At 39.6% G+C, this 13,605-nt stretch overlaps 1 long non-coding RNA gene across 3 annotated transcripts; it reads left to right on the top strand.

Annotated features, from left to right (window-relative positions):
- Positions 1-280: 280 nt before the first annotated feature.
- On the top strand, positions 281-11,484 carry LOC144720163 (uncharacterized). 3 transcript variants are annotated; one of them, XR_013585716.1, is made up of 5 exons: positions 5,080-5,333; positions 5,769-5,969; positions 8,076-8,166; positions 8,893-9,027; positions 10,552-11,484. It is a non-coding gene; the product is annotated as an uncharacterized LOC144720163 (long non-coding RNA). The 3 variants fall into 3 exon arrangements; XR_013585714.1 differs by lacking the exons at positions 5,080-5,333; positions 5,769-5,969 and adding an exon at positions 281-371; XR_013585715.1 differs by lacking the exons at positions 5,080-5,333; positions 5,769-5,969 and adding an exon at positions 7,561-7,616.
- Positions 11,485-13,605: the final 2,121 nt, after the last annotated feature.

Here is a 13,605-nt window from a genome sequence, read left to right as displayed (position 1 = left end):
AAAAAAATGTAAGGAAATATGAATTATGAAAAATAATGTGATAACGTTGCTAGGACCATTTACAATAATGTAGTTACATTGAATGAGTCACTGTAGCGCGTGCAGCTGGGTGATTGTTAGACAATATAATTATGGGTAGCAGCGCGTTCTACCAGTTGGACCTGTGGGCAAGGCACGGAGCCCTCTGAGGGATCCAGAGGGGTGCAGGGCCGAGGGCGGAGCCTGGCCACGCTGTTCGGGGTATAAGGCGAGCTCCGACTCACAGTCGGGGTGGTTGCGATCTGGAGTGGAATTCGTCGTGCCGTCGTTGTCGTGATCTTCGCCCTCTTCAAGCTGTGGGTCTGGCACAGCATGTTGGCTGTCCCGACCCGGTGTGTAGTTATTCCAAAGGCTGTGAAGGCTGGAATAAAAGAGAGTACCTCCTACTAGTGTCTGTGAATTAGTACGCTACAATAAGATAAATAGCAATAATTGGAGGTGTGTGGTGCAACATTTTGGCACTATATACAATAAGTCACAAAAGAGTTGCGTGCTTATTTTTTTTTCTCCAAAAGATGAATTTCATCATATCAGGCAGGTTTGCTTGCGTTTTCCATTCGATTTTCTTCGTAAAAGCTTAGTTGAAAAATATATTGTCGGTTGCATTGATATAGTGTTACTTACCAATCTGCCTCGGGTCAATTCACCTAGAATGTGTACAATTTCAACAGATCTTGGAAGCTAAGCGGGGGTTGAGCCTGGGTAGCCACCGTTGATGACAGGTGCTATAGGCTGCTGTGGGGGGCTACGAGGTTGACGGCAGGCAGCAGTGTGGACAAATCCATTGGTCTGTACTTCTGTGCTCCCACGTCGATGGTCCACATCTTCAACTCGTACTGACCAACGAGGTATTAGCACGGTTGGCTATGTACGGGGCGAAAAAAGTTGAACATGCGCACATACGAAATATAATCAGATAATCCTCAAAATGCACATGGCATGGGGAAGCCCTCATCCAGCAGAGGATTGTCAAAGTGGTGAATATGTTTTTGCCTGTTTTCTATTCAAATGTATTGGCCCAAAAAAAACCCCGATTTGAGTCTTGTATTAATTACTTTGGGTCATTAAAAGGATGTGATGAAAGGAAATAATGTATTTTCCTAAAGAAAATCAAGGTTTTATTAGGCTTACTCTGCGCTATCAATAACGGTGAGGTTGATACTTGAATTGGTATTGAGTACTTTAATCGGCTAAATATTTGATTGCTATAAGAATGTAATGGGAATTATGTTGTCAAGGTAACGCCAGGGGCTCGATTACAAATGGATTTTATTTGCTTGTTGGGGTTTTTAGTTCTTTGAATAATTTCATAAATAAATGTCATTAAATAACGCAGAGTATACAATCGCTTTATGTCATTCTAAAAAGAAAAGCAGAACATCACCCGTAATTTATGTAACCATCTAATAAGTTGCATGTACGGGAATGCTCTTGCCAACCGCTAAAATATGCGAGTACATTGCAGCGTTTGATAAAAGTAATCTTGGTTCCAATTAGTGCACCCTGATCGTAAAGTATAATGGTAATTAGAAAAAACACTGGCACACACCTGTGTGCTCTTAAAGACTAGCACATGCGAGTCCACATTGTACAATGGAGCCATCTTGACTCTTTTGTTGGTTCCAGTTACGAAAGTAATGGACGTTGTGACTCGCCACCAGAGAAAAATAGGTTTTTAAACCGTCAAACACCAGTCTTGTTACGTATTGTTACGTGACGTTATGATATATAGCTTAAGGAAATGCAATTTTTCAGTAGAAATCACGATGTTTGGTAAGTCATGCCGTCTTGCAGGGGTACATGAAGTTGGTAATTTTAACGTCAATTTCTTGCTTTCCTCGTTTAACTCTTTGTGACATTTCTAACCATCGTTTTGAAATTAAAGGAGAGAATCGTGGAAATCGAGAGGAAAATATAAATACATAGTGGCCAAGGATAGGAAATGTTTTCTTCAGACCTTGGCCACTGCCCACGATTGCATTTATTTCAGAGTTGCTGAGCCAGGGATTAATTTTGTCATTTTATATCGGCTATGGTGGAATAATTCTGTTTGGGCCAGGGACACATCCAGTCTCAGCGACTGCATTCAACTCATTCAATCATAATTCATACGGACGGAGAAAGGCATTTTAATACTCGTTTGTGACATTTCTATAATATTAGAACGACTGAGTCTCGGATCCACGTATAAAATCATTGTGAAAATTGTATCGGTTTATTTTGTTACAATCATTGTGTGCAGTCAGCAGTAATGAACTGAAAATAACACTGCGGGGTGAAAGGATGAAATTGTGGTCCTGGTGTTTTACAGCTACACATGGTTTGCCCTTTGCTCTTGCACAATTACATGTGGCAGCTTTGTCATTTCACTTCCTCGTGGTCAAAACACATGGTATCCCCAGAGTTTCAGGAAATTGCATTTAAAATACCACCAATGTGGCAATGGACATTTATTGTTCTTGCCTATGCTGAATTAAATATATATTGTAGTCATTCTAGAGAACCTGAGAAAAATAAACTTGACACAACCTACAGATGAACGGTCATCTATGTGTTTGATTTGTATGATGCTGAATTATTGTAACGAAGATTGTGCAACTCCTCGCATATTAGATATATGTAATTCGGTGACTGACAGCATGTCCATGCGCAATACACCACTTTTAAAATGGGTACATTGTGTAAGTCAGTTTTAGTTGAACTCAGGATTGAATCAAGACCGTGTCACAGAATGTTTTTTTTGTCACTGTCAAAAGATTTAATGTGCGCTGTCTCGATCACATGTTCCACCTGCCCAGACCTGCATCCATGTTGGAATACAGTACATTGTGCAAGTGATTGAGCCGTTTGATTGGTTGTCTTGTCTCTGATACAGTACATGGATGCGGTGTGTGATTGTTGTTTGATTTTTCACACTAAAAATGATTGACCGGTAAAAATAGAACAAAAAAATAGCGCATATTCATCAGTGACTTATATTTGTGCATTCATTTTACTCGGTGTCGCTTAGCTATTGTTTGATTTAATTTACATCTGCAGGGTGTACATGTGTTTCAGTTTAAATCGCTCAACGTTACTTTTTAGTCAATTGAATCAAACAAAACTCAGTTGTACAATCAAGTGGACAGCCAGGTGGATCAGTGGTAGAGTGAGCAGCTCATCTGAGCTCGCCACCGTGGTGACCACCTCACCTGGTATGCTGGAGGTCGTGACTTTGATCCCGACTCAGATGCCTGCATATATGGAGTTTGAATGTTCTCCCCGTAGCCGGGTAGATTTTTCTCCGAATCATCCTGGTTTTCCCTCCATTAGAAACACGCGTTTAGAGTATTAGGCTGCTATAAATTTCCACGTGATAAGCCACTTCGTTGAGGTGTTATTTGTGGCCAGGTCGCTTCTGAAAAATAGCAAAATAGCTCGGTGGGCTTTACCTGTTAAAAAATAAAATACAAATATAATGTTTACTCGAGTTGTGTGATGTGTGTACTGCAAGCACATCTCAAGAGCTGTTGTGTATATATTTGATGTAAATCAAAGGGAGAATTTGTTTTTTAACAGTGGATAATAACACCAAGTTTAGAGCTACCGACCAGATGTAGTTCATTGATCGGCAGCCAAATATGTAATGTTTGTTACCTGTCTTACATGTAGGTCATGCGAAAGTAGCATCTGCCAGGGAGTAGCCTATCCTTAATGATGAAAACATGTCACAAGTTCATGTGCTGAATTTACAAAATGTTGCACAGCTTGTTTACTCTTTATACTTGCAATTGGTTGAACCGAAATGCCAGGCCGAAACTTGTATTCATTTAACACATTCCTGCGGAGGGAGCTGGTAGGAACGTTGGGTTGCTCGGTCAATGACCAGGGTCAACGGCGGTGTGGTGTATTCTGCAAATATGGCCGACTGTGAGGGCGGGCACAAGCCGGCGTGAGTAGGTTGAACGTTGAGTTTTATAAGGGCACCACGGGGTGACCAGCCACTCCCCACCCAGCCCCACCCCTCTCAGCCCCACCCTCCCCTCCCCACCCAGCCCCTCCCCACCCTCCCCACCCAGCCCCTCCCCACCCTCCCCTCTCCACCCAGCCCCACCCCTCCCATGTTTGGATGCACGACGGACGGACGGACACAATAATTCCCCGTGGGCTGGTGGAACCAGGTGGTTCCTACCAGTATCATACATTATATACATATATATGAAGTTTTTCATTAGGCATGAAGGCAGCAATCTGTTTAAGATTGTAACATTTCACAGCTGCCACCCCCGTCACAAATGACGGAGGTGGCAGCTGAGCGACGAAATGCGTCTGAGAGGACATCGACTGAATAGATAGTGAAGTTAAAATCTGGTGGGCAGGAGCTGCGGTGAATTATTATTGCATTGCAGGATCATGATACATGACGACGGCTGAGGGTGGCCTTCATCCAGCAGTAGATTGATCATGTCTGATGAAGATGACAATTTGATGATTTCATAATGGAAAACACTCGTCGAGTCGATATGAAGACTGGATATTCAGTTTGCCATAATGTTACCTTTCAAGTGCAGCTATGCCTTGCAATCGCCGACCACAAAGACGCAAGTGTCAGAGCTGGGAGTTGACATCGTTGAGCTGCAAATTTGGAGGAGATAGTGTTGCCTCTGATTCAGCTCTGCTGTTCCATCGTAAATAATCTTTGCTTTAAGGCCCTCTTACGTTGTGATGTCTTTTATCCAAGGGGGAATCAAAAAAATGGTTGTGCAGACAACTTTAAAGCCTGTTGTCGTGATGAATCCACATAGGAATTCTATGGTTGAATTCTAATGCAGCACATTTAAGTACTGTAACCCGTTTTTTATTTACTATCCTGTTCTTCTCGGCTCGTCGAAGGGGATGTTTTGACAGACATTCTGACAGTCGGAAAAGGGGACTGCCTCGCCAGGAAAGACGTCAAAGAATTAATAGACCAAAAGTGACAGCTTTCACAACAATATGGTCTGGCATAGATAAATATTAATGATTTGTAAGTTCACTTTTTTTCCCTCCCCAGGTCACACATGGGTCGTGCTGTCCATCTGTCATGAGGGACCGACGCTTCAAAAATGTAGACGAATGGTTTCAAATTCATAGATGTAACAACATCTTGGTACATCTTGATACAATAGCAAATATAAAAAAACCTACAACATAATAAGTTTAAATTAATGTGTATAGGAAACATGTAGAATGTAGCATTATACATATACAGTACAATTATACAGTTTTTAATCTACAGTTGGGTGAAGGCCTCTTCATGTCACGTCATTCATGAGGTCTGTTTTTTAAAAATCCTTTATATTAAGTTCACTTGCTTGCTTGCTTGCGCGCTTACGACCGTGCAAATCTTTTGGTCGTTTTTTAACCCACTTCTCGTGATCCAATCGAGCTGACATTTTGCACACAGACTCGTTGTGCGTGACAATTTATTTTCGTGAAAATGTTTTTCTATAACTTTACACTTTTTAGGAATGTTTTATTTAATTTAATTACCAATTGCTTAATGGTGGCAGGCAATCATCTGACCCATAGGTGGCAGCCATCTCAAGCCAGAGGACGAGAGTACTCTAGCCGCCACGCATATAAAGGATTTATAGTGAAAAACTTTGTTTTTACGGGTTAATTTTTTGTACCATACTTCACGATGCTGGCTAGTGCGAGCAGGTGTATTGTTGGCCTATGTACAATTCAGCTATCGCTCGCTGCTGCAGTTACCACGGAGGGGAATTGAACTCGAGTCACCGGGCTGAGAGCACAGCGAGCAAACTGCTCCTCCGACGCTCTCCCGCCTCGAGGCAAGAGGTGTCGGTGTTTGAGGCTGGGTGTTTGAAGAAAGTGAGGAACTCATTTTGACGATACCAGATTTGCTGTTGGTCTGGCAAAATGTTTTGGCATCGGAAGCATGTGTGCAGGTATGAAGTTGTTTACCCTTATTCGCTTGCCTACACCCAGCAGCTAATCGTACTTAATCATGAAAATTATGCTTGATTGAAATTTTAAAAGAATAAGCCCCCTAATTCATGAAATTACGAGTTTTATTTGTAATTAAATAACTCATTGGCATGACTTCTATAGTAAACGCGTTCATCAGCAATTGATAATTATGTAGTTAGCCACATTGAAAATATTAAAACTCTTCTGCACAAAATGTGAGTCAATTAAATGCAGAGCCTTAGATGACTGGCAGAAATTTACTTCCGAACCTATTTGTGTTTAATTAGCTCCAGTGCCGAAGTTACTGATCCATGCAGATCACCGTTTTTCAGACAAGGTCCCTTTTAGAATCCCATTATACCATCATGCTTCGAAAAGCCCATCAATATTTAGGTCCGTGTTAATAAGTAAACAAAATGCTGTCTGACATCGCAACACCATGTCCCTCCCTCCTTCCATCACCCTGGTCATTTATTCTCAATCGACTGTTCAATCAGGAAATCTCATTGCCGATGTGTCCACCTCGGGGTTGTGTGTGGTGGCTACAATACGTCTTAGTCTCCAATTATGCTTCATTCCATGACTCCATCTCCTATTCGCTCTCAATCATTCATTGTGTCCTTTATTTGGCTTCTGATTTTCATTTTACATCCAAATATTTAACATTTTAAAGGTATGCCCTTCAAAAGGTAACTTTTGTTTAACAGTGGATGTGGTTTTTATCCCCTAAGTCATGTTTATTAAATTGTTGGTTAGTGCTGCACAAAGGTCAGATTTCTGAAAAATATTTACTTTTGAATTATCTTAACTTAATTATGACTTTTAATTTTGTGATCTGTCAATACATTTTAATCTCGGGGAAAGGCAGTGCCATAAATGATCAAGATTTCACGCTACACATGTAAGGATGAAACTTATGTCTTTGTGCAAAAGTTGTATCTAAATCTGTTTGACATAATCAATTTAAATGTATTATAGGCCTATTGATATGAAGTGCTTGAATTACAGCATACTCACGTTGGTATTATATATATGTCAAAAACAGTATTGTATTTGTTTATGGACAAAGTGATCATTTATTACAAAATCAGTAACCGTTTGATTTCCCAGTGTATTATTTCTTATGACACGTGTCTTTCCATTATCTTCTATCGATCGTGACAATTTTTTTTAATATAACGAAAATCGATGACCTGGAAAGCATTACATGCAACTCTTAGTTATCTAATCTCCTCTTCTTTTTGCCCGGCCTCTATGAAATTGTGTGCGATAATTGTACATGCCATTAGACCCCGGCTGCAATTTATTCTCCAACGAGCATCGCTGGTGGCGCCTAATTGCCAGCCTTGTGCTCCTGTAATGGCGTGATGCGTGGCTGCAGACTCTGTGCATTGGTGCTGCAGTGTACAATATTGGCTGCTCATCACAAAAAAAACACAGGCTGCAGTCAGCAACGCTGCTTGCTGTGCAGTTTTTATGTCTGAGTTTCCTTTTTGTAACCCCCCCCTCTCCGCCCCACATTAAGTTAAGTGACGCTGCACAGTAAATAAAGATTTAATCCATTATGCACCGCACCATGTTTGCAGGCACAGGCTCTCTTTCATATGCCGTTGACTTCAAACCTGGTACGTAAATGCAGTGCTATTGTTCATTGGATGATTTTTTTTAAAGCAAGCATCCCAAAAAGTTAATGGAGATTGAAGAGGGTGTGAGCATTTAATGGACATTGATTATTATTTCTTGTGAGATGAACAAAGGCAATCCTTGATTTGGCGTAAACCACAATCAGTATAGAGTTGCTGGTAGCACCAAAACTAATAATGGCTATGCAAGTATGCACTACACACAAACATTGTGTTAGTAGCGTATACACTTAACACAAATAATCCCCAATTAGATAATGTGCCTTACATATTTGTTTTTCGAATGATTCCAAGTTTTCAATAAGGATATAACTTGCAGCCAGAATATGTGCTCGCAACATTCACTGGTTCTTGACCAACAATTTACAACGTTTCTACGGTGTACTGGACACTGATTGTTAAACGTATTGGTTTGCGTTGTTTTGTGTTTTGTCTTTGCAGAAACAGGTCTTGATCCCATAATCACCATTTATTTTTTAGCAAAACGAATTTCGGAAAAGCCTTTCAGGAAAGGAAAGAGACGCTTAAACAGGTATTGTTCTCTGTGTATTGTTCTCTGTGTATTGTTCTCTGTGTATTGTTCTCTGCACCACAGGTCTTATCATTCTCTTTCACGAGGGTGCCTTTTGTTGAAAAAATATTAACGGTATCTCTAAATCTGATCAACACTAAAGGGAGTTACTGTATTCTTATTTTCCTCCTGCTATTCTGATGGCCTTCAATGCAAACCATGATTTCTGGAGCCAGGATGCATGGCGTGAGAAATGCATGATAAGTGTTGATTGTCCATGCTGAGAGGAGGTTTCCTCCTTCACTCTCTCACATAGCATCAATTCTCGGTCTCACCATCACCTAATGCTACAAAGAGTCAACTCTTTCTTTCTACAGTTGATATTATGTTTTAACAGCCAGGAAATCTCCAATGGGCATTAAGATAATCAGAAAGGTCTCGTTTAGAATTACGTTTTTTTACGAGTAAAGAAACTGGAGTTTTTGTTGAAAACTCACACGTAATTATATATCAGAGATTAAGACGACACAGATGTAGATGCCTATACTTGCTTTGAAGCAGCTGTTCTCTGTGATGTGAGCTCAGCTACTGTCGTCCCCCGAGCATTTGCTATTTTAAACTTCGTCATTAGGTTTAAATATAGAGAATATTTAAAACACCAGCCAACTTCAGTTTAACACGTCGGCTTTCGCGACCAATTATGGACCAGCCAACTTGCTGACTATGTGGATTCATTTCATTTTGCAGCATGGGTAATGCAGTTTGCAGAAAAATAGCAGACTCCTAATGGTGGATTCATGCTGTCTGTCGAATGGCAACACCCCGAAACAACCAACATCCCCTTCAGCCGACTCTCATGCCACAATCTCAACTCTTACACAGGTATCTGCCCTATTAATTTAAATATCGTTATTTGCTGTCGACACCATTGTTCTACGGCTGGGTGCATCACGACGGCTCGGCATCTTTACGCTGCACTAATGATTTCCCCACGTTGCAGGGCTACAGTAAGGCCTACGAATCGCTATCAAACTCCGCTATAGCTTTGGCATTCAGCTTTCAACAAGAGCCAGGCACTGATTGAAATGGTGTACGATCAGAAAAAAAGCACGAGATCAAAAGAGCCATTTCTATGCTGAACCCGTGTTTTAGCAATGGACTGTGTGGACAAGGTGCCAGCAGTTTCACAAACGCTTGTCAGTTTAGCCATTCAGAAGATTTAAATTGGCACGGAAAATTGTGCTTAATGTGCAAATCTGTCTCGCCACCAATCGGTCAGTGAATGGTAATGGGAAACATTAAAACCGCATAGAATTATCATTCAAGTTGACGGTGGCTTTCATGAATTTTACTCTGATTTCAAGTTGAGTTGTCATGAACAAAGACATTTTTTTATTAAAAAAAACGTTTTTTGGAGAGTAATCCTTCATGGGGCTCTACGCTTTTGCAAAAGGAACATTGTAAACCAGAAGCTGAACATGTAACTAAGTAGCCATCCATAACGTGGTGGACCTCAGACAATGATGAATGGCAATGAGTGCAAGGAAGCTTGTGCACCCTTCTTGAGCACAAGGTAGATGCACAGAAAGATATGTGCGTGTGTAGAGGGAGGAGGCATGGGGTTGTGGAGAGGAGGGTTGTGGGATGAATGGATAACAAATGAGAACATTCGGGAGCTTTTAAGGCGATGAAGTATTTTAGGAAGGCAAGTCATGCTTGATTAAGTCAATGCACATATCCGTTTGTCTGGAAAATACAAGAACGAAATTGCAATGCTTTTAAAATGTGAGGATTGGTACAGCGTGAAAGATTACACATGTGTAAATTATTTCGTGATACGTTACAATAGTTCTTGTAAGCTGTTAAACTCTGGTTTTGAAATGTGGTGCTACACTGTGCAGCATTATTTAAGGGTATGTAAAAACACAATAATATAATTATTTGATTATAACATCATTTGGTAACAGCTATTTAATTTGTTGTGTATGATAATTTAAAAACATATATATTATGACACATTACATTATGCACAAAATGCATCGCTATTGCAACTTTATTTCATTGGCTTGAACATTGAAGAGTACTTATAATACAAGACTAAAATATATTCATGCTGGTGTAATTTTCTGTGACTATGGTTTCGGTATACTACACACATGTTCTTGTCAGTGTCTATTGGATTATTTCTGGTTTATCAAACTTGTCAAACTTCAAAATACTGTATTCAACAACTCAAAACAGCACAATCCTTGCAAACTTTCTAGTCCATTACATTTGCACATTGATTATTACTCACGTTCTTAATGTACAATGCGCATGTTTTCACGAGAAACACAAATCTGAATACAGTCACATGTGGTTGTATCTGTTAAAGGATACTTAGAAACATATATTTTTTCCCCGTAGGCTTGTGCAGAGAAGAGGTTGAGTAAGTGTGGTCCTGTGACCTCATCAGGAAGACAGAGCTGGCCAAGTCGCTTATTCTTATCAAGCAGCCAAGGCAGATATTTCACCAAGATACTACGTATGCACATTACTTTTTAAAAAGGGCCTTGCATTCATGAATATAAAATGACTTGCTGCATGTCTAACTGGAATTTTTAAATGACTGACACTGTACTCCTCTTCTTATAGGTCAACTCATGGCAGGGCCTTCGGTTAGCCTCTGTTTTGTAAAAAAAAAAAAATCCCCCGAACTCTAATTACATTCATTTCAAATGTAAAGTGTCACAACGGTCATTGTTCTTTATTTAACCAGGAGATGAAATTTAACCCGTTGAGACACATGAAATGTTGCCTAGGGTGACCTAGGTTACATCAAGACATGTTACATATACAGAATAGTGTATTTTCAAAACATTTTAAAATTAACACATCTCGACGAAATGTTTACATTATTTGGTGATGCTGCATTGTCAGTTTATTGTGTGCACAATTAATAAGGTACATTGCCCAAAACGGCACCGATTACATATTTATCGCTTAAGGCAGTGTTATGGACATATGTGTTTGTTGTCCTTCCCCACACATGTGATTAGCACGGTTGGCTAACATACAGTCTTAAAGAAGTTTAACATATATACAAATATGTTACTTTTTTTTACTAAATTTGACAACAATTTTAAATTATACGTCTAAGTAAAGAAGGTGAACTGCACTTATTTTTGTTACATATAATATAAAACATATTGAGAAAGGAAATTGACACGAATGGTCATGTAGAGGCAGTGGAGTACAGTGCACGAGATATGATTGTATGCAAACATTCTGACTTAAAACTGCCAGAACACATTAAAACAACCACGGTCTAATCCATGGTGATATGAATTATATGCCTGTTATAAAAAATATGTTTCAGTTTAATATTTCTTGGGTTATGTACCGAATTTTGTCCTGTCATTTTCAAAAATAATATTTGTTTATCATTTACAGCCAGTTGTCAATCCACTGCTAGATGAAGGCCTTACAACTCTGTCGGTCACGGCAGATGTTTGAATAGCATTGTGAATTACGGTAAACCAACCGCCATGACTGATAGAGTAGGAAGGCCATGCCAGTCATTTGACCATACTTCACCATGCTCGGCAGTGTAGTTTGGTGAAGATAGGGACAGGCGGACAAGACTGATACAGGAATCACTAGCCACTCATGTTAACACTCGATTCACCAGGTTCATATCATAGCAGGCTAATCAAGGTGCCAACACTTTGCTGTTTATTTCTATTAATGCTTGAATTGTTAATATTGATTTCCAATAGAGCATTATTTGTTACAAACATACAATTTGTTGCTATTCTGAAAGCACGACCGTGTTCACACAGTGTAATTGTGAAATCATATTTGTGTGAAATATAATGTTGTATTGCAGTGGTGAACATTTTTCACTTTGAATCTGGTGACCAGACTTCCATCCAGTCATAATTAACATATTGAACCATATCTGAATCAGTCCTTAGCCTACCCCTCACTAAGCCTGGACAGGCTTGGTGCAAGCAATCGCCTTGCCCAACATGGCATCGGAGAGACCCTCATAAGGTAATGGCTTGACACAGGATTGGAAATTGTTATTATTATTACAACCATGTGTTTTTTTGCATTCATTATTGTATCCTGAGTCTAAACAGCTAAACAATGTTAATTTGATTTGTTTCGAGCTTTCGCGGAGATTATGTAGATCACATTGCAGTGCATGTATCCGATTAGGATATCTTGGGAGCACAACAATATATGGTGAATTTAGCTTATAGCACTGGACCCTCCATAGAATTTCACATTTTGGATGCTTCTCTATTATTTATTCAACTGATGCTTGACAATATATGCAATTAAGTGTTTCCCTTGAAGTAAAGAGGCTTTGATACTTAATAGAAATACTGGAATGTGATGCATTTTTCAATGTGAGCATGTACATTCGTAGCTGTGTAAACACAAATATGTTTAAAACATATGCAATATATTTAGTATAGCATTGTATTGTATTGCCTAATTGACAAAAAAAATAAAATGAGCGCTCAGAATTGCAATAGTAATCGAAATTCGTACAAAGTTTTGAAATTGAGTGATACATTATATGGAATGAGTGACCTTGAGTGAGATTTATCTCTTGGAATTGCGGTATTTGTTGAGCCTATTTTCATGGCCAGAAGACGGTGAAAAGAAAACATACCGGCTTGTTTTTAACATTATCTACGTTCCCCGACCCGGCATTCCTATTGCGTCAATAAATTCCGTTGAAGACGTGGTATTTGAGGAACGTGACTCTCCCCTCAGAATGAGTTGTTGTGGACGATCACAATTACTGCCACAACCTCCATCTGCCTCTAGAGATATCACCAAGCCAGTTAGCAACAGGCACCTCCTATTCAAGCATTTAAATTAGTCGCACGGTGAAAAGATTATTGACCACAATGTTCAGGCAAATTGTTATTTTGTTCTGCATTTCAGTAAGTGACTTGATACGATTTTAATGTTTTTGGTGCATTTAAACAGTGAAATTGTTATCTATGGTTAGAGATCAAATGAAACAATCTCGTTAAAGCCTTTAACTTCAGTATAATTTATTTATTCCGGGCAACTTGGGTCTCTGGACTTTTTTTTAGAAGGGTCCTGCAATGTGTAATGTTTGGTCAATGCTATTGAAAGTCGTCTTGTGTGGGAGTACTAAGAGAAATCCAACTGGATACGAGAGGATAGCTCTCAAATCTTCTCACACAAGAGTTCATGAACCCACTGGATGCACAACCACATTTCAGCTACCTCGCAAATAAAACTTGCAGTGGGAAGTAAAAAGGATACGTCTAAATGACTTGTACGATGTGTACTCTTCAGAGGGGTACAACGAGGTCAATGGCACATTGGGATCTATGGATGAAATGCTCCTAAGAAATGTAAACTATTATACTGGTAGGAACCTCCTGGTTACACCAGTCCACAGGGGATTATTGTGTCCGTTCATCGTGC

This window comes from Lampetra planeri, chromosome 7 (assembly GCF_965212315.1).
Source record: "Lampetra planeri chromosome 7, kcLamPlan1.2.h2, whole genome shotgun sequence".
Lineage (NCBI taxonomy): Eukaryota > Metazoa > Chordata > Hyperoartia > Petromyzontiformes > Petromyzontidae > Lampetra > Lampetra planeri.
This window is presented reverse-complemented; position numbering and strand designations above follow the sequence as displayed.